Consider the following 21,337-nt stretch of genomic DNA (forward strand, 5'->3'; position numbering starts at 1 on the left):
CATGTCACACCCTGGCCTGACCGAATAAATGAAGAATAAACATAATATATTTCGACCAGGGCGTGACACATACAGAATTTTGCAGGATGCTGTTTTGACTGAATGGACATTGGGTCAGTGTTGTTGCTGGGAAACAATGTCTGTTCTGACAGCTCAAAATGCTGGGAATGTGGGAGGAATTGTTGGCACATCTCGATGTGGATATTGTTTGAACATTGCCATTGTGACACACTAATGTTCGTGCTGGTGTGGATGTATCACCTCTAGGCAATAGCAAGCACAAATTAATTGGAGTGTTTAAGGTACTCTTTACATTTCACATTGTGTTGTTACGTGTTAATAACAATTAGACTATGTTACCCAGCAGGCTATGCGGGTGGCAAGGTGGATGAAGAATGCCTTGCATGGCTAAACATGGAGTTTTCTAGCTGAAGAATATGTTCATTAAAATTTGTTAAACCTACACCCCGGTTTGTCATTATATAAGGAACAAACATAACATGGTGTCAGATTGGTAGTAGCTATGACGAGACAGAGAAAAGAAAGAAGTAACTCTGCAAATTTCCGCGACGAAAATGGAACATTCTTCCACAATTGAAGTGGCGTGAGTAGTCGAAGATGCTAACTTGCAAGAGCGAGGACAACGAGCCGCAGCAGCGAGAGTGAAAGCAGCGAGAGTGACATCAGCGAGAGTGACACCAGCGAGAGCGAGGCTGCATTGGAATCTGTTGATGAGCAAGTTGATGAGCAACATACTGAAGTAAGAGAAATTGACACTGTTCCTGTTCTCCGTCATGGATAGGCTTAGTCCTCCTACTCCTATGAAGTTAACAGGCAATCTAGCTGACAATTGGAAATGTTTCAATGAGAGATTCAATATCTACCTAGCAGCAAAGTACCATTTCAATGTTTGTGTTTTTGTGAGTGTCTGTACTGAATCAAATTTCACTATAACATTTCACTAGTGAGTTTCACTAGTGAGTCTTTCAGATTTTCAAATTCAAATTTTTGCTCTGTGTTCAGCTCAGCCAAATGCTGGTCAAAACTGACTCCATGTTTCTGATCATGAGAGAAAAACTTGTATCTCTCAAACATGACGTTCTGGCTTGGTACAAAGTACTCCTCAAATTTAGCCATTAGTACAGTCAATATCAAGTTTGCCTCGTCTTGTTGAAAGCTATTGTAAATGTCCAATGCATCCTCTCCAATAACATTGTCACGCCTTGGTCATTGTATTTTGTGTTTTCGTTATATATTTGGTTAGGCCAGGGTGTGACATGGGTTTATTGTTTGTTGTATTCTTAGTGGGGTTTTTTAGTTATTGGGATTGTAGCTGATTAGGGGTGTGTGTTACATAGGTTTGGCTGCCTGAGGCAGTTCTCAATCAGAGTCAGGTGATTCTCGTTGTCTCTGATTGGGAACCGTATTTAGGTAGCCTGGGTTTCGCTTTGTATTTCGTGGGTGATTGTTCCTGTCTCTGTGTTAGTTTCACCAGTCAGGCTGTAATAGGTTTCACGTTCCGTTTTGTTGTTTTGTATTTATTCGTTATTTCATGTATAGTTTCGTTATTTGTTTTCACTAATAAACATGAGTAACAAACACGCTGCATTTCGGTCCGACTCTCTTTCGACAAACGAAGAACGTCGTTACAGAATCACCCACCACACTCGGACCGAGCAGCGTGTTAACAGGCAGCGACAGCTGGAGCAGCAAAGGGAGGAGGAATTATTCGGTGCATGGACATGGGAAGACGTGCTGGATGGTAAAGGTTGTTACACTTGGGAGGAGATATTGGCCGGAAGAGATCGCCTCCCATGGCAACAGGTGGAGGCACTAAGGAGAGCAGAGGCAGCCGGAGATAGGAGCCGACGATACGAGGGAACACGGTTGGCAAGGAAGCCCGAAAAGCAGCCCCAAAAATTTCTTGGGGGGGGGGCTATCAGGGAGTATGGCTGCGTCAGGTAGGAGACCTGCGCAATCTCCCTGTGCTTACCGGGGGTCTAGAGAGACCGGGCAGGCACCGTGTTATGCAGTGGTGCGCACGGTGTCCCCAGTGCGGGTGCATAGCCCGGTGCGGTATATTTCAGCTCCGCGTATCAGCCGGGCTAGATTGAGCGTCGAGCCAAATGCCATGAAGCCGGCTCTACGCATCCGGTCCCCAGTGCGTCTCCTTGGGCCGGCTTACATGACACCAGCCTTGCGCTCGGTGTCTCCGGTTCGCCTACATAGCCCAGTGCGGGCTATTTCTCCTCACAGCACTGGCAGGGCAACCGAGAGTATTCAACCAGGTAAGGTTGGGCAGGCTCGGTGCTCAAGAGCTCCAGTGCGCCTGCACGGTCCGGTCTATCCAGTACCACCTCCACACCCCAGCCCTCCGGTAGCAGCTCCCCGCACTAGGCTTCCTGTGCGTGTCCTCGGCCCAATACCACCAGTGCCAGCACCACGCATCAGGCCTACAGTGCACCTCGCCTCTCCTGTACTGTCGGAACTTTTCTCCTCTCCAGCGCTGCCGGAGCCTCCTGCCTGTTCGGAGCAGCCTGAGCTGCTAGTCTGCATGGAGCAGCCTGAGCTGCCAGTCTGCAAGGGGCTGCCAGTCTGCATAAAGCAGCCAGAGCTGCCAGTCTGCATGGAGCAGCCAGAGCTGCCAGTCTGCATGGAGCAGCTAGAGCTGCCAGTCTGCAAGGAGCTGCCAGTCTGCATGAAGCAGCCAGAGCTGTCAATCTGCATGGAGCAGCTAGAGCTGCCAGTCTGCAAGGAGCTGCCAGTCTGCATGGAGCAGCCAGAGCTGCCAGTCTGCATGGAGCAGCTAGAGATGCCAGTCTGCAAGGAGCTGCCAGTCTCCATGAAGCAGCCAGAGCTGCCAGTCTGCATGAAGCAGCCAGAGCTGCCAGTCTGCATGGAGCAGCTAGAGCTGCCAGTCTGCAAGGAGCTGCCAGTCTGCATGGAGCAGCCAGAGCTGCCAGTCTGCCTGGAGTAGCTAGAGCTGCCAGTCTGCAAGGAGCTGCCAGTCTACATGGAGCAGCTAGAGCTGCCAGTCTGCAAGGAGCTGCCAGTCTGCATGGAGCAGCCAGAGCTGCCAGTCTGCATGGAGCAGCCAGAGCCGCCAGTCAGCATGGAGCAGCCAGAGCCGTCAGTCAGCATGAAGCAGCCAGAGCCGTCAGTCTGCCAGGATCTGCCAGTCAGCCAGACTCTTCCAGATCTGCCAGACACCCAGACTCTTCCAGATCTGCCAGTCAGCCAGACTCTTCCAGATCCGCCAGACAGCCAGACTCTTCCAGATCTGCCAGTCAGCCAGACTCCTCCAGATCTGCCAGTCAGCCAGACTCTTCCAGATCTGCCAGTCAACCAGACTCTTCCAGATCTGCCAGTCAGCCAGACTCTTCCAGATCTGCCAGTCAGCCAGACTCTTCCAGATCTGCCAGTCAACCAGACTCTTCCAGATCTGCCAGTCAACCAGACTCTTCCAGATCTGCCAGTCAACCAGACTCTTCCAGATCTGCCAGTCAACCAGACTCTTCCAGATCTGCCAGTCAACCAGACTCTTCCAGATCTGCCAGTCAACCAGACTCTTCCAGATCCGCCAGTCAGCCAGGATCTGCCAGATCTGCTAGTCAGCCAGGATCCGCCAGTCAACCAGGATCTGCCGGATTCAACTGCCTGGCTGGGCTTCTTCTCAGTACTGGGCTTCTTCTCAGTCCCGAGCTGCCCCTCAGTCCCGAGCTGCCCCTCAGTCCCGAGCTGCCCCTCTGTCCCGAGCTGCCTCAGTCCCGAGCTGCCCCTCAGTCACGAGCTGCTCCTCATTTTAGTGGGGTTCTGGGTGAGGACTATTCGGCCATGGTCGGCGGCGAGGGTGAATCATCCCAGGACGCGAAGGGGAGGAACAATGACATTTATGAAGTGGGGTCCACGTCCCGAGCCGGAACCGCCACAATGGACAGACGCCCACCTGGACCCTCCCTATGGTTTTGAGGTGCGTTCGGGAGTCCGCACCTTAGGGGCGGGGGGGTTCTGTCACGCCTTGGTCATTGTATTTTTTGTTTTCGTTATATATATGGTTAGGCCAGGGTGTGACATGGGTTTATTGTTTGTTGTATTCTTAGTGGGGTTTTTTAGTTATTGGGATTGTAGCTGATTAGGGGTGTGTGTTACATAGGTTTGGCTGCCTGAGGCGGTTCTCAATCAGAGTCAGGTGATTCTCGTTGTCTCTGATTGGGAACCGTATTTAGGTAGCCTGGGTTTCGCTTTGTATTTCGTGGGTGATTGTTCCTGTCTCTGTGTTAGTTTCACCAGTCAGGCTGTAATAGGTTTCACGTTCCGTTTTGTTGTTTTGTATTTATTCGTTATTTCATGTATAGTTTCGTTATTTGTTTTCACTAATAAACATGAGTAACAAACACGCTGCATTTCGGTCCGACTCTCTTTCGACAAACGAAGAACGTCGTTACAAACATGCAGAAAAATGGAAGCTTTCAATTTGTCATCATCTCCCCCTGCTCCACTGGACCGTTCTGGTAAACACAAAATGAAATGAAAATATGTGTGTTATGTTTGTTCCTTATATAATGACACACTGGGGCGTAGGTTTAACTACTTTTAATGAACATATACTTCAGCTAGAAAACTCCATGTTTAGTCATGCAAGGCACTCTTCAACCACCTGGCCCCCCGCATAGCCTGCTGGGTAATGTAGTCTAAATGTTATTAACACATAACAACATATCTTCTTTCCTTTAAAAGAACTACTTTTCTATGTAACTACATGTCACATCACATTTGTTTACTCAACCTGCATAACATGCAATTTTCAATAACACACATTTCTTTCCCCCAATCTTTTTTTTTTTTTTTTTACATTGCTCTCATCACTTAAGAGGCAATAAACATATTCTGATGTATTATTATTATTTTTGTTCAACTAAATATAATCTGCCCAACAATACTCTATTGTGGCTCTATTTCTTTTCACATAAACAAAACATTCAGCCACTTTTTTATTTATTATTTATTTATTTTTAGCAGTTCTCCATAAGCCTTTCAGGGGCTCTGACAGTCCTTTTTGGTTGTTCTGCTGAAATGCTTCCTGAAACAGTTGGACAGCGTTCGTTGTCAGTCAGGGTGTTCTGACTGAATTGTCCATTTCTAAAGGCATTTGACGCATCAGCAGTATCCTCCTGATGACCCTCAGTCCCTTGAGTGAATGGCTGAAGCCTTAGATCCACTCTGTTTCGTCTCAGTTGTGATCCATGCTCCGCTTGGATCTCATAGGATCGCGGTGCAACTTCTTTCTGCACACACCCTTGCTGCATCCAGGTTCCTGTAGTGATGTCTCGGAGTCGTACATGATCTCCAGGTTTCAGTTCAGGTAAGTGTCTTGCACTTTTGTTGTGTCGCTGTTTTTGTTTTCTCTTTCTGTTTTTCCATTGCGAGTTTGACTTTGTGAGCACCTCTGGGTGTTAGCAAGTACTCGTGGATGGGTAGGTTGGTTCTGATGCGACCTCCCATCAACATTTGTGCAGGTGAAAGTCCATTCTGCAATTTTGACTGAACTCTCTGCTATCCCATTGGACCTTGGGTAGTTGGGGCTGGAGGTGTTGTGTCGGAATCCCCAGTCGTTAGCGAACGATCGGAATTCGGAACTTGAGAACTGCGGGCCATTGTCCGAGTACAGTTCAGACGCAACCCCATGGCTTGCAAAGACTGATTTCAGGTAGGTGATTACAGCTTTGCTGGAGGTAGTTGGCAGTGTTGCTACTTCAGGGTAGTTTGAGTAGTAGTCGGTAACAACAATGTGACTTTTGACATTGCAGTCAAAAAGGTCAACTCCAACTTTGTAGTGGGGTTTGTTGGGTATAGGAGGAGGCATTAGCGGCTCTGCTTGCTGCTTTGGCCTGTAGGTCAAACACAGTTCACATGAAGCAGTGGTCTGGCTGATTTCCTGAAACTAATTCAATGTAAACTTGTGTGAACTTTGGGTTGGAGGAAAAGTGCACTTCTGTGTGTGGGCAGGAAACGTGATAATTATCCGAACAGAAACTGAAACTGGGAATGGGAAATCAGGTGCCTAGTAAGAAAATTGAAGAGAAAGTACCACAGAAAATGTGATTCAACTGTCCCAGGAGGCCTCCCGAGTGGCGCAGCGATCTAGCAGTGCTCGAGGCATCAGTACAGAACCGTGATCAATCCCAGTTTGTGTCGGATATCACGAAATTGGGGAGAAAAAGGTGTAAAAATAAATACAAATAAAAAACTATATTTTTTAAACTATCCCAAGGATGTTAATTATGCAATGGAAGCATGATATTTGCCCATGGGACTGCCACCATCACACCAAGTGTTGTTAGGAGAGGTTACAAAAGCTTTTCAGGAGAAAACGGCTTTTAAATGTTCAGTAAATCAGATGTTTATGCGTTAAACTTTGCTTCAGCTTTTTATGCTGTTCAGACTACTGATCCACTAAGTCAAAGTCCCAGAGAGAGGATTATCTTCTTTCAGATCTCACCTCAACGCAGGATGGATGCAGAAACATGGAGGGGAAGTTTGTACTAGAAACAATGCAACACTGTCATTAGTCATTTGAGAGAAAGGGTCAGTTTTGGGTCAGAAAACCTCAGGAATTTCATATAAACCCATAACCTTCCCAGAACACATTTTGTTACTACATTACCTGGAAACCTAATAAGATACTTAGGGGAATGTTCTGTGTTGTGGATATTACAGATGTTGTGCACAACATTTTTGTGAATGTTAGGACAACATTCCCAGGATATTTCATTTCAAACATTTTCTGAAAATATTATTTTAATGTTCTTGGGATGATCCTCATGTGATCCTAACCATGATCCTAATAATCCTAATGTTAGATAAAACATAACTAGAACTTAATGGGAATGTTAGCTAATGTCCTGGTAGTCTTCCCGGTTTGCTGGGGATATTCAACATGGTCCTCAAAACCAAGAGATTTAAGGACCATGATTAATTAGGATACTGATCCACCAGAAAAGAGAGAGATGGGGTTGAGACCATCTCCCAAAAGTTTAAATAGTCTCTCAATAAAAGTTAGTTGTTCAGCTGTGGTATAAAATGTCCAAATCAAACAAACAAGGAGAAGTCAGACAGCTACAGAGTATTGTTTTTAATCTACCACAGACTGAGAGAAAGGGGAGCAAAAACAAGACAAGAGGACATTTTATTCCAAATCGGAAAACAAATTAATCTTATCATGGGAAATGTACCACTGTACATCTGGATATCATAGACCTCCCGCAAAAAATCCTGACCCCTTCACTGAGCCCTTCACAGCTACAGTATACCGCCGACCACACTTCCTTTCTTCTCTCTCTCTCTCTCTCTCTCTCTCTCTCTCTCTCTCTCTCTCTCTCTCTCTCTCTCTCTCTCTCCCCTCTCCCCTCTCCCCTCTCATAATTCGGCTGCTACAGAGAATGTAACACCTCTGGTATTCTGGCTCCGCTCCCAGGGTGCTGTTAGAAACCTGGACTTCCCATGGTAACTGTTGTTAGCCAATCCCCGTGGGGCAAGAGGAGCTAGTGTCCTGGTCACAGCTGTGTGATTGGGCGTACCTGCACTCTCTGTATCCTCCATGGACTTGAATGACACTTCAGGGATTAGACATTTTAGAATGGATTTAATATCATGGAAGAGTGATCAGACAGAGTGATATTTTGTTTAATCTGGATGAATGTTAATTCTTAGAGGATTTCAGGGAAGAGAGTCCATTCTGTGTTTAATATCTGTACGGACCAATGTATAGAAAGGCCTGACTGATCTTACAAATCATGCATAGTCTACACGCAACATATTTCAGTGATGTGTATACAGTTGAAGTCAGAAGTTTACATACACCTTAGCCAAATACATTTAAACTCAGTTTTTCACAATTCCTGACATTCAATCCTAGTAAAAATTCCCTGTCTTAGTTCAGTTAGGATCACCACTTTATTTTAAGAATGTGAAATGTCTTAATAATAGTAGGATTTATTTCAGCTATTATTTATTCATCATTCAAGTTTACGCACACTCAATTAGTATTTGGTAGCATTGTTTTTAAATTGTTTAACTTGGGTCAAACGTTACGGGTAGCCTTCCACAAGCTTCCCACAATGAGGTGGGAGAATTTTGTCCCATTCCTCCTGACAGAGCTGGTGTAACTGAGTCAGGTGTAACTGAGTCAGGTCCTTGCTCGCACACGCTTTTTCAGTTCTGCCCACAAATTTTCTATAGGATTGAAGTCAGGGCTTTGTGATGGCCACTCCAATACCTTGACTTTGTTGTCATTAAGCCATTTTGCCACAACTTTGGAAGTATGATTGTGGTCATTGTCCATTTGGAAGACCCATTTGCAACCAAGCTTTAACTTCCTGACTGATGTCTTGAGATGTTGTATCCACATAATTGTCCTGCCTCATGATGCCATATATTTTGTGAAGTGTACCAGTCCCTCCTGCAGCAAAGCACCCCCACAACATGATGCTGCCACCCCCATGCTTCACAGTTGGGATGGTGTTCTTTGGCTTGCAAGCCTCTCCTTTTTCCTCCAAACATAACGATGGTCATTATGGCCAAACAGTTCTATTTATGTTTCATCAGACCAGAGGACGTTTCTCCAAAAAGTACAATCTTTGTCCCCATGTGCAGTTGCAAACCGTAGTCTGGCTTTTTTATGGTGGTTTTGGAGCAGTGGCATCTTCCTTGCTGAGCGGCCATTCGAGATTCTTATCCTTTAGAAAAACAAAGCACTTATCCAAACAAACATCCAAACATTTAATCATCTGACATGGCAAACCGATATGTTTTCTCCCTAGTGTATGGGATGAGCTATAAGGGTCACTTCCATCGAATACAACCTGCATTGCAGTAGTCACCCAGTATCTGATGGTTAGAAGGAAACAGAATGATGATGAATAATGTTTTTGAAAGAAATAGTGACTAATTGGGCTGCGTGTGAAAGAAGAACTTTATCTTTGGCAGTAAATCATTTGCCACTCCTGTGAACTGAGCTACCTTTTTGTTCATCTCGAATTCCCCATGACAATACAATACCTTCAGAGCAGTCTCTCTAAGTAACAACAAATTCTTCTCCTCTGGCTAAGGCCTTATAGCTGCATGCCTAATGATGTCGTCCCATAAACAAAAGCATTGCATATCTCCTAATCTGCAGTACTGTGCCCCTATTCAACCCCTGAACGTCTTCCTTTAACGTGTGGCAGTATACCCGGTCCCTTAAATAAAACACATCTGGCAGGGTAGGAATGTAAACTATATGTTATCAGTCACCTGTGCTGGCTTGATGATAAACGAACCACGTAAACTGAGTCCTTTGTGACCTCTTATTGACTCTACAAACCACCAAACAAACATGCCAACTCTGGCCCTGCTCACATCAGAGCTCAGAAGATCCTGGTCGAGAGGGTAATTGTGATAATTATGAATAGGAATGTACTGCATGCAGATCTGTGGGTGTTTAGTGTAATCCTTGAGAGGGGAGCAGATGTTTTTTTGTTGCATGTTTAACTTGCTGTTCACTTAGCTTTGAACGTTTTGTGGTTGATCATTAATAAATATAAATGTTGAAAATCAACTTACAGTGTCATACTTAATATGATAGATACAGTGCCTTCCGAAAATATTCACACCCCTTGACTTTTTCCACAGTTTGTTGTGTTACAGCCTGAATTTAAAATGGCTTGAATTTAGATTTTGTGTCACTGGCCTACACACAATACCCCATTGTGTCAAAGTGGAATTATGTTTTTAGATTTTTAAAATTCTAATTCATGCAAAATGAAAAGCTGAAATGTCTTCAGTCAATAAGTATTCAACCCCTTTAATATGGCAAGCCTAAATAAGTGCAGGTATCAAAATGTGCTTAACAAGTCACATATTAACCTGAATGGACTCACTCTGTGTGCAATAATAGTTTTTAACATGATTTTTGAATGACTACCTCATCTCTTTACCCCACACATACAATTATCTGTAACATCCCTCAGTTAATAAGTTAATTTCAAACACCGATTCAACCACAAGGACCAGGGAGGTTTTCTAATGCCTTGCTAAGAAGGGTACCAATTGGTAGATTTTTTTTCTTCAAAGCAGACATTGAATATCCCTTTGAGCATGGTGAAGTTATTAATTACACTTTGGATGGTGTATCAATACACCCAGTCACAATAAAGATACAGGCATCCTTCCTAACTCAGTTGCCGGAGAGGAAGGAAACCACTCAGGGACTTCACCATGAGGCCAATGGTGACTTTGAAACAGTTACCAAGTTTAAAACATGCATCCTGTTTGCAATAAGGCACTAAAGTAAAACTGCAAAACATTTGGCAAATAAATTAACTTCATGTCCTGAATACAAAGAGTTATATTTGGGGCAAATCCCACACAACACATCACCGAGTACCACTGGAGTTGCTGAACAAGACAACATTAAATGCACAATTCAGGTGAGCAAAGCTCTTAGAGACTTACCCAGAAAGACTCACAGCTGTAAACGCTGCCAAAGGGGAGTTTAGCATCAGTGGCGGTTGGTGCCGTTTAAGGTAAGGGAGGACCATTCATTTTTAATGAGCATGGTCTTATTTCTATTACAGCATATTGGATGACTGTCATTCATATTACATTCACCCAGCTCAATGTAGCATCGCTAAGTTTAGGCTACTGCATGATATTAAAATATTTCCTATACATATCATGAGGTTGCTACAACCTAGCCTACGAATGAAAGTTTACAACGTAAGTGCACAGGTCGAGAGAAAATTTGAGTCATCAAGGTGGCAGACAGTGCCACAATTAATACCGCCTTGCACACTCTTGCCTGTGTTTAGCTGATCTACAGTGTCATCATTCGTCCAACAGTTGCAAATGAGAGCTTCTACTGGACAAATTCAGGTAAGTTTATACCGGTTTCGTTCCGTTTGCTTCCATGTAAAATATGTTTTTCAATAGAACCAGCAGAATGAATACACCCTTGATCACCAGCAAACACCATACAAACAAACAGCATGATCACTTTGCTCATTGTATAATTCCTTCTTGCATCTTCGTACTCTTGTGGACTTCAGTGCACAACACAACAGCTGTCTGTGACCAGGTGATAAAACCTTTCCAAACTAAACCTTTATACCATGGCTAACCGCTACACACAGCGGTTAGCTATGTCACCATATTAGCTAACGTCATAGTCAACATGGCTACTAGAACTAACATGTTAGTAATTCTGCTACAATCATGAAGTACAGTGTAGTCAGCAAGCAGTTTAGCAGTTAAACCGGATAGCCTCTGTGTCAATAAATGAATAAAACCAAAAGCTTACCTTGACTTGGAAGAGGTCCAGTGTTGGAAAGCCATAGCCTGCTAGCTAACATAGCATCCCTCTCTGTTTGAGCCGGGGGTTTGACTAGGCTAAACTAGCTAGCTGCATTCTCTAGTTAAGTAAGTGAAAGTGAAGACAATTCTACAAAATATAGCTATCTCTCTCTCTCTCTCTCGCTTCTCCTTCATTTTTTAAGAAATTAATTTGCTCAAAACTGTTCAACTATTGTCTTTCTCTCGCATTGAGTCAACTACACACCACATTTTATGCACTGTAGTGCTCACTAGCTGTAGCTTTTGCTTTCAGTACTAGATTAATTCTTTGATCCTTTGACCGGGTTTACAACATATCAGTTCATGCTTCTAGATTGCTGTGTAAGTCTATGGAAGGGGATGAGATCCACGAGCCTCCTAGGTTTTGTATTGAAGTCAATGTACCCAGAGGAGGATGGAAACTAGCTGTCCTCTAGCTACACCGTGATGCTACCCTAGAGAGGTCTGTTGACACTACTTTAGACCTTCATTGCAAAACAATGTGTTTTAATCAATTATTTGATGATGTGAATGTATTTAGTATCTAAAAAGGAAAACTTTTTTTTTGTTTCACCATTTAAAAAAAAAATCACCTCCCTACTTCGAGGAGCCGCCACTGTAACGTGTTGACTCAGAGGTAAATTAGATATTTCTGTATTTTATTTTTCCATTACATTTGGAAACATTTCTAAAAACACGTTTTCACTTTGTCATTATGGGGTGTTGTGTGTAGATGAGTGAGAGAAATATTTTGGATCCATTTTGTATTCAGGCTGTAACACAACCAAATGTGGAATAAGTCAAGGGGTATGCATACTTGTTTTTTATTTTTTTTATTACCTTCATTTAACTAGGCAAGTCAGTTAAGAACAAATTCTTATTTTCAATGACGGCCTAGGAACAGTGGGTTAACTGCCTGTTCAGGGGCAGAATGGCAGATTTGTACCTTGTCAGCTCAGGGATTGGAACTTCCGGTTACTAGTCCAACGCTCTAACCACTAAGCTACCCTGCCTCCCCTTCCTGAAGGCTCTGTATGTGAAACATAGAATAATTAACTCTAAGACGCCGTAGGTGACTACCAGTGGAGGCTGCAGATGGGAGAACGGCTCATAATAATGTCTGGAACGGAGTAAATGGATTGGCATCAAACACCTGGAAACCATGTGTTTGATACCATTCCACCTATTCCGCACCAGTCATTACCATGAGCCCGTCCTCCCCAATTAAGGTGCCACCAACCTCCTGTGGTGGTTACATCAAACATCTTCTTGACCAAGTCAAATCTGTACATCAAATTTCACAATTTAAAGTCATTTTGAAACCCACAGAATACTATTGGGATTGCTCATGTCTTCATCTTATTTCTGTCTGGGACTTTTTTGTTTTGATTCACACAGGTTTAAACTCGCCTCATTGGCCTCCTAGTCCCACGGTGAATCAAGCAAACTCATCTTGTTACATAACTACTGATGTACTGGTCTGTAACAGGATATGGTTTGCGTGACATTACATTGTATTAAATACACAATCCACTGAAATAATGAGTATGCCATCCAATCATTATGGTGTACTAAAGTAAACAGTCTTGTATACTTCCACAGCTCACTGTGCAAAAGACCTGAAGACTCTAGATAAATACTACAACACAAACACGGTAGAAAAACAGGATGCATCTCAATACCCTGCCCAACCTACTGGGTCATCAGTGCTGAAGAAATCCCAAAAGAAAAGGAAATGTAGGATTTCCTTGGACACCAAAAAAAACATGGAATGTGAGGGTCGGCTTTAAAGACCAAACAAATTTAGCAGAGGGAGAACCCCCTAGCTGTGTCACAAAATGAAAGTTATATATATATAGAGAGAGGTCCATCTTCCGTCTAGTGTGGTTTTCATCCATTCAGAATGCAAAGGTCCCTATAAGCCTGCTTAGTCCTTGATATAAATTCAGATTTGGATCAAGCATGGTTAAAGTTGAGGGTGCAGAAGATGAGCAACAATTGTTTTGGCAGCTACCAGGGAAGGTTATAACCGCCTTGTTAGGATGGGGCTTTACCGGGGTAGAAGGAAAGCAACATATAGTTGGGTAAATTGCTAATGAGAATGCTGAAATCAGCAGACATGTTACTCATGGATGGAGCCTTCTCAAGATGCAAGTGAATCTCAGCAAGCAGCTACAAAGTATTCACCCCCCCATTGCATTTTTCCTATTTTGTTGCCTTACAACCTGGAATTTAAATATATATTTTTGTGGGTTTGTATCATTTGATTTACACAACATGCCTACCACTTTGAAGATGCAAAATATGTTTATTGTGAAACAAACAAAAGAAAAAAAAAACAGAACTAGATCGGGCATAACAAAGTCCATACTTAGTAGAGCCACCTTTTGCAACAATGTTACATACGCCTCTAGGAAGAGGGAACGAACACCCTGAAACAACTCAACTCTCCGTGGAGTGAAAGAGGTATGGGCCTGTAGGTCCGAGTAAGGATGACAAAAGGCAGAGAATTACCATTTACAGGGAATTTATTCCGTCACACGGTAATTTGGGGGGGGAGGGGCTGGGGGGGGGAGGGGCTGGGGGGGGGGGGGGGGCTGGACGGAACCAAAGCAAAGAAAGTAAATGTCAAAGCCCCCTCTCCTACCTTACCTGCCTACCCACAACTTACCTAACTAGCACCACCTGGCACACTAACCAAAATACAGGGGAAGGTCCACCCAGGTCTTACCTAGTGTGCATAGACAGTATATACTACGGGTATATGTATGCCCGCAGGCTTCTTGCCTAAGCCCTCCCAAGGTGCCTTCCCCTTCCCTCCTGGGAACAAAAACATAATAATTACTAATCACAGTCCTTTTGGCATACACATACCTTTACAGGACCGGCTACAAAAACACTATACACAAACAATTTGAGCAACAACCAACACAAGATATCAAATAATCTCTCTGAGCAACAACCAATACAGGCTATAACAATAAGCTCTTTCGAAGAAACAACCAACACAGGCTATCACCCTCAGCTCTATTCTCTCAGCAATCATCGCTCAGCCACAACCAAGACAGGGCACACTTATCATCGCTCTCTCTCCTAACAACAACCAACACAGGCTTTCACCCTCTTCTCTCAGCAATCATCTCTGCTTCTGAGTAACAGAACACTTGCTTATATAGCTGGAGAAGGAGTTGGTAATTGAAGACAGCTGCGTCCTCTGTTCGAGAGGGCGGGGTCAGTTCCAATTTGACATGGAGTCAACCAATCAGCTACCTGGGGGATTCCAGGAAGCCATTTCCTTAAACACACACATACAAAAACCACACAGGAACTGGGGAATGTAACAAGCAATTACAGCTGCAAGTCTCTTGGGGTATGTCTCTATATGCTTCGCACATCTAGCCACGGGGATTTTTGCCCATTCTTCAAGGCAAAACTGCGCCAGCTCCTTTAAGTTGGATGGGTTCCGCTTGTGTACAGCAATCTTTAAGTCATGCCACAGATTCTCAATTGGATTGAGGTCTGGGCTTTGACTAGGCCATTCCAAGACATTTCAATATTTTCCCTTAAACCACTCGATGTTGCTTTAGCAGTCTGCTTAGGGTCATTGTCCTGCTGAAAGGTAAACCTCCGTCCCAGTCTCAAATCTCTGGAAGACTGAAACAGGTTTCCCTCAAGGATTTCCCTGTATTTATCACCATCCATCATTCCTTCCATTCTGACCAGTTTCCCAGTCCCTGCAGATGAAAAACATCCCCACAGCATGATGCTGCCACCACCATGCTTTAGGGATGGTGCTCTCGGGGTGATGTGAGGTGTTGGGTTTGCGCCAGACAGTGTATTCCTTGATGGACAAGAAGCTCAGTTTTAGTCTCATCTGACCAGAGTATCTTCTTCCATATGTTTGGGGAGTCTCCCACATGCATTTTGGCGAATACCAAGCATGTTTGCTTATTTTTTTCTGGCCACTCTTACGTAAAGCCCAGCTCTGTGGAGTGTACAGCTTAAAGTGGTCCTATGGACAGATACTCCAATCTCTGCTGTGGATCTTTGCAGCTCCTGTTGGGGAGCCCTCTTTTGGCAGATTTGTTGCCGTGACAAATTCTTTCCATTTTTTAATAATGGAATTAATGGTGCTCCATGGGATATTCAAAGTTTCAAATATTTTTTTATTAGCCCAACCCTGATCTGTACTTCTCCACAACTTTGTCCCTGACTTGTTTGGAGAGCTCCTTGGCATTCATAGTGCCCCTTGCTTGGTGGTGCCCCTTGCTTAGTGGTGTTGCAAACTCTGGGGCCTTTCAGAACAGGTGTATATATACTGAGATCATGTGACAGATCATGTGACACTTAGATTGCACACAGGTGGACTTTATTTAATTAATTATGTGACTTCTGAAGGTTATTGGTTGCACCAGATCTTTTATTGTTGTTGTTTTTAAAAAATGTTACCCTGTTTTCTCCCCAATTTCGTGGTATCCAATTGTTTAGTAGCTACTATCTTGTCTCAACGCTACAATGCTACGTACGGGCTCGGGAGAGACGAAGGTTGAAAGTCATGCATCCTCCGATACACAACCCAACCAAGCCGCACTGCTTCTTAACACAGTGCGCATCCAACCTGGAAGCCAGCTGCACCACTGTGTTGGAGGAAACATCTTGCACCTGGCAACCTTGGTTAGCGTGCACTGCGCCCGGCCCGCCACAGGAGTCGCTGGTGCGGGATGAGACGAGGATATCCCTACCGGCCAACCCCTCCCTAACACGGACGACGCTAGGCCAATTGTGCATCGCCCCATGGACCTCCTGGTCACAGCCAGTTACGACAGAGCCTGGTTGCGAACCCAGAGTACAGCTGCAGTACAGCACCCTTAACCACTGCGCCACCCGGGAGGGCTGTTGCACCAGATCTTCTTTAGAGGCTTCATAGCAAAGGGGGTGAATACATATGCATGCACCACTTTGTCGTTTTTTACTATTATTTGAAACAAGACATTTTTTTCATCTCACTTCACTCTTTTGGACTATTTTGTGTGTCATCTCACTTCACTCTTTTGGACTATTTTGTGTATGTCCATTACATGAAATCCAAATAAAAATCCATTTACATTACAGGTTGTAATGCGACAAAATAGGAAAAACGCCAAGGGGGGTGAATAGTTTTGCAAGGCACTGTACAGAGAATAAGCCAAACTCAACAACTACTTGGTAATTTGGCATATGAACTGATTTCAAGGCATGCTAAAGTTTTCCAGAGAGTAGTGACATTTCGCAAAGTGAGATGTACACTCAGTGGCTAGTTTATTAGGTACCCCCATCTAGTACCACATCGGATCACTCTTTGCATCCAGAACAGCCTAAATTCTTTGGGGCATGGAAACATTGCTCAATTAGTATCAAGGGACCTAACGTGTGCCAGGAAAGAATACCCCACACCATTAGACCGCTACGAGCCTGTAACGTTGACCCCAGTAAAGATGGGGCCATGGACTCATGCTGCTTACGCCAAATCCTTACACTTCCATCAGCATAATGCAACAGAAGCCAGGATTTGTCAGACCAGGGGATGTTTTTCCACCCCTCAGTTGTCCAGTGTTGGCGACCGTGTGCCCACTGGAGATGCTTCTTCTTTTAGCTGATTGGAGCGGAACCCGGTGTGGTCGTCTGCTGCAATAGCCCATCTGTGACAAGGGCCGACGAGTTGTGCGTTCCGAGATGCAGTTCTGCACACCACTGTTGTAATATACCGTTATTTGATTGTTTGTGGCCCGCATGTTATCTTGCTAGATTCTTGCCATTCTCCTTCAACCTCTCATCAACGAGCTGTTTTCACCCACAGGACTGCCTCTGACTGGATTTTCATTTTTTTTCATTTTTGGTAAACCCTAGACAGGTTCTTTCCTGAAAAGCCCAGGAGGCCTTCCGTTTCTGAGACACTGGAACCGGCACGCCTTGCACTGACTATCATACCACACTCAAAGTCGCTTAGGTCACTCGTTTTGCCCATTCTAACGTTCATTCAAACAGTAACTGAATACCTCAATGCCTGCTTTAGCGAGCCATGGCCACGTGTCTCACTGTCTGTAGGAGTGAACCATTTTCGTGAATGGGGTGGTATACTTATTAAAAGTGTAAGTGTTGCTGAGAAGAATAACACTAGAAAATATCAAATTCCTGTAAAAACACATCATGGAACTTCCCCTTGAACTGAATCTAATTTTATGCTTTTCAATTTATCATCCCTTATCATCCCTAATATATTTTACTAAGGTTCAATGAATGGAATTCCAGAGACATCTGGAAATACGTTTTCTCTTCATGCGGCTCGCAACTTCTCTCTGAACATATGTCCCAAATGTGACATTTAGAAAATGACTCTCAGCCATCACCATAACAAGAACAGTAGCTTGTACTGAAAGACAATATTACGTTGTTCCATAACCCCTATATGTCAGAGATTCTCCTTTGAAAATGAATCAGTCAACTAAACCTCTAAGCCTGCAAGTCGTTCACCCCATTTACTGACTCAGTCCCAATCCGCCATATGTTTTCCCTCCAACTTGGAATGAAAGGATGTAAATAAATTAATACAACCAAGCTGAATAGAATTTTGGGATAGCCGACCGTTCTAAATGTGGACCATGTCTCTTCACTTACTCATCAGTAGCTACCTCATTGAGCTGACTGAGTCGAATTCATGTTACTCATTCTATGAGTGTACTATTGGCAAACTGTGAGAGGGGAAGATCATGAAATTAAGTAGTTTCATAGAAACAAGCCATGATCGCAGTCAGACTTTCAGTATAATATCTTCTCATTTCCCAATGGACGTGACTGGTAAATATTTAGACAATGGAGTTCAGAGGAGGCCTATGATGTCATTTCCACATGCATTCTTCAGCCTAATTGTCCATAAAGGAAAACAGTAGATCAGCATCCAGCAGTAATGTGTGGTGAACGACTATGCTTACTGTGCTGGCTGGTGTCTGAAGTGGGACTCGTCCTTTATATTGCTGATAATGAATGAATTGAGAGAGTCACACAGCACTGTTAGCCTTAGATTTGGTTGTTTGAGTGATACTAGTTTGGTATTATTCAATGACTTATAACCACATAAATGAACAGAACATGTGAATATGTATGTATTTGGTATTATTATTTCAAAAAAATGTTGAGTGAATCACACAGCATAAATATGGAATCAGCTGTTTTTAGTGATGCTTTGTGAATGATCATTTCCTCAAAAATATTCTTTCATTTTGTCATCATGCTTTTAATTCCCTGTGTCTTTGTAGGGTTAGCCTGGGAATAGGGGACAGTGTATTATAAGTGTATTAAACATTTTTCTAAAGAAAATATAACGTAATATTCCCCTGTGAGATGCAAGTCCAGAGAATGTGGGTGCTTTTCATTCCAACCTGTCCTCTCTGTCAATCAGCAACTCCTTCTAACTGCATTGGATATGGAAACTGTGCAAACACTTTTCTTTTCTCTGTCGTTTCTTTCTAAAGGCATTCAGATTTGTATCATTAGTCATAGCTAGACTATAGTCAGTAGTCTAGTAACGGTGGTCACACATAATCTTCTAATGAGCCCGGTCTGCCTGTCCCTGGCCTGCTTTCTGTGCCTCGTTCAATGGAAGGCAATTTCCTGCTCCTGTAATGGTATTCAGACTCTCCAGTAAGTGTTTTTACATTCAAAGCCACAGGCGATTGTGTGAGGCACCATCCAGACCCTGATTAGCATAAGCTTATTGGGGGAAAGCCTCCCCTTGCATCGGTTCTGGAGTGAATGAGTGCCACTGCTAGTGAGCCAACCACATTGGTATTCTACCACACTGGTAGCTAAAAACTAAAGAAGATGGGAGTCATTCTTTCTCTTGTAGCCCTACCAAAGATGATCACACCATTAGTAAAATGTAAGCAACCAACATTGTTGTCATGGCAATCCCTAAAAACTCAGACATGTTATCCACAACATGTGCTTATGTGGGAAATGTTTGTATGACATTTAATTTCTCTTTTGTTGTGGAGCGTCTGACAATTAATTTTATGGATCGTATTTTCATGCCTCCAAGAAATAAATCAGTATTTTCAATACTAGAACATGTACTCTAAAAGTATTCTGAAAGTACTTATTTGTGTATAAATTAATTTCTTCATCATCTTATTGCTACCATTGAGAGGTCTGCAATATTGAATCATATGAGGTTTGGCCTTGATATGTGAAAGAGAGCAAACCCGCTCTACGTATGTCCTCGTCTGTGTCCCACTGCCCCCCCTCCCCAGTTAGAGGGGTATAAGACAGCCCAAGAGTTAACACACTTTAATTCAGCATGACATCATGCAGTGATAAAAGTGTTCCTGGCTGAGAGTGAGTTGTACATACCACCAGTGGTGGAAAAGGTACCCAATTTTCATACTTGAATAAAATGTAAGATACCTTAATAGAAAATGACTCAAATAAAAGTACAATCCTACTTGAGTAAAAGTCTAAAATTATTTGGTTTTAAATAAACATATAAATATAATTATCAAAAGTAGAAGTAAAAGTATAAATCATTTCAAATTCCTTAGATTAATTAAGCAAACCATACGGCACCATTTTCTTGTTGTTTTTAATTACGGATAGACAGGGGCACACTCCAACACTCATAGATCATTTACAAATGAAGCATGTGTTTAGTGAGTCCGTCAGATCAGAGGCAGTACTTTTGGGTGCCAGGGAAAATGTATGGAGTAAAAAGTGCATCCTTTTCTTTAGGAATGTAGTGAAGTAAAAGTAAACGTTGACAAAAATATAAATAGTAAAGTACAGATACCCCAAAAAACTATTTAAGTAGTACTTTAAAGTATTTTTTACTTAAGTGCTTTATACCACTGCATACCACAGGGACAAAATCACTGAAATGTAGTCCTCAGACGACAGTATTATGTATTTTATAAGCTGCACAGCCAATATATCCTCTTGAACGGGCAGTTTTTTTAAGACTAGACACTTTACCCTAATGGACAATAAAGCTTTTGAACTTGACATTTAAGTTGACATGAAGCCATTGAAAGCATGACTGACTCCATTAAAGAACAACTAAAAATAAGATGCCTGTCTGAACACTCAATGAGGTGACTCATATGGCATTGTCATGGCTTTGTCTTAGTATGCAGATGCCTCCTACAATATATTTTTCTAATAATATTGCTCAACATTTTTTTAATGACAACACCCTTTAGATGTCCTCTTGTTGAATACCTGTGGTGAGCATCATGCCATGCCGTTTGTAGGATACCGCTGGCTTCCCCCCTTACCCCATGGTCTCACCTTGACTCTGCCTCCACCAACAGGTAAATTAATCTCTCTGGAACAAGTGTGCTCAGGCCCAGTCGTGGCTGTTCTGCCACCCTAGGCGAGACACAAAATAATCCACCCTCCTCCCCAGCAAAACCAGTTACCCCACTACTTGCGTAAAACGCCCCTTTTTATTTTATTTATTATTAAATAACAAAACATGTGTAAACTATAGCCACTTATTCCCCTTCATAGTTTGTTTGCCTAAGTGTGACCATCACCCACATATCAAATTTATATCAAACTTTGCTTTGTCAGCAATTGGCCATTGTTCTTAGTGGTGGCTAGTTACCCAATGTTACCCTACAAACCTAAACTCCCTGATTATCACTACAATTTAGCCCACGGGGGGAAACTCCTGGACAGCAGTTGTGAGTAGACTGATTTTCCATTCCAGAAAAAATGCATGATGACATTGTCATGAATGTGATCTCCACAGTTTACATCTTAGGCTATTATTATATTACACTGAACATAAATATAAACTCAACATATAAAGTGTTGGTCCCATGTTTCATGAGCTGAAAAAAAAGCTTATTTCTCCAAAACAATTTTACATCCAAGATAATACATTCACCTGACTGGTGTGGTATATCAAGAAGCTGATTAAACAGCATTATCATTACAC

The sequence above is a fragment of the Oncorhynchus masou genome, chromosome 30 (assembly GCF_036934945.1).
Source record: "Oncorhynchus masou masou isolate Uvic2021 chromosome 30, UVic_Omas_1.1, whole genome shotgun sequence".
In the NCBI taxonomy this organism is placed as follows: domain Eukaryota; kingdom Metazoa; phylum Chordata; class Actinopteri; order Salmoniformes; family Salmonidae; genus Oncorhynchus; species Oncorhynchus masou.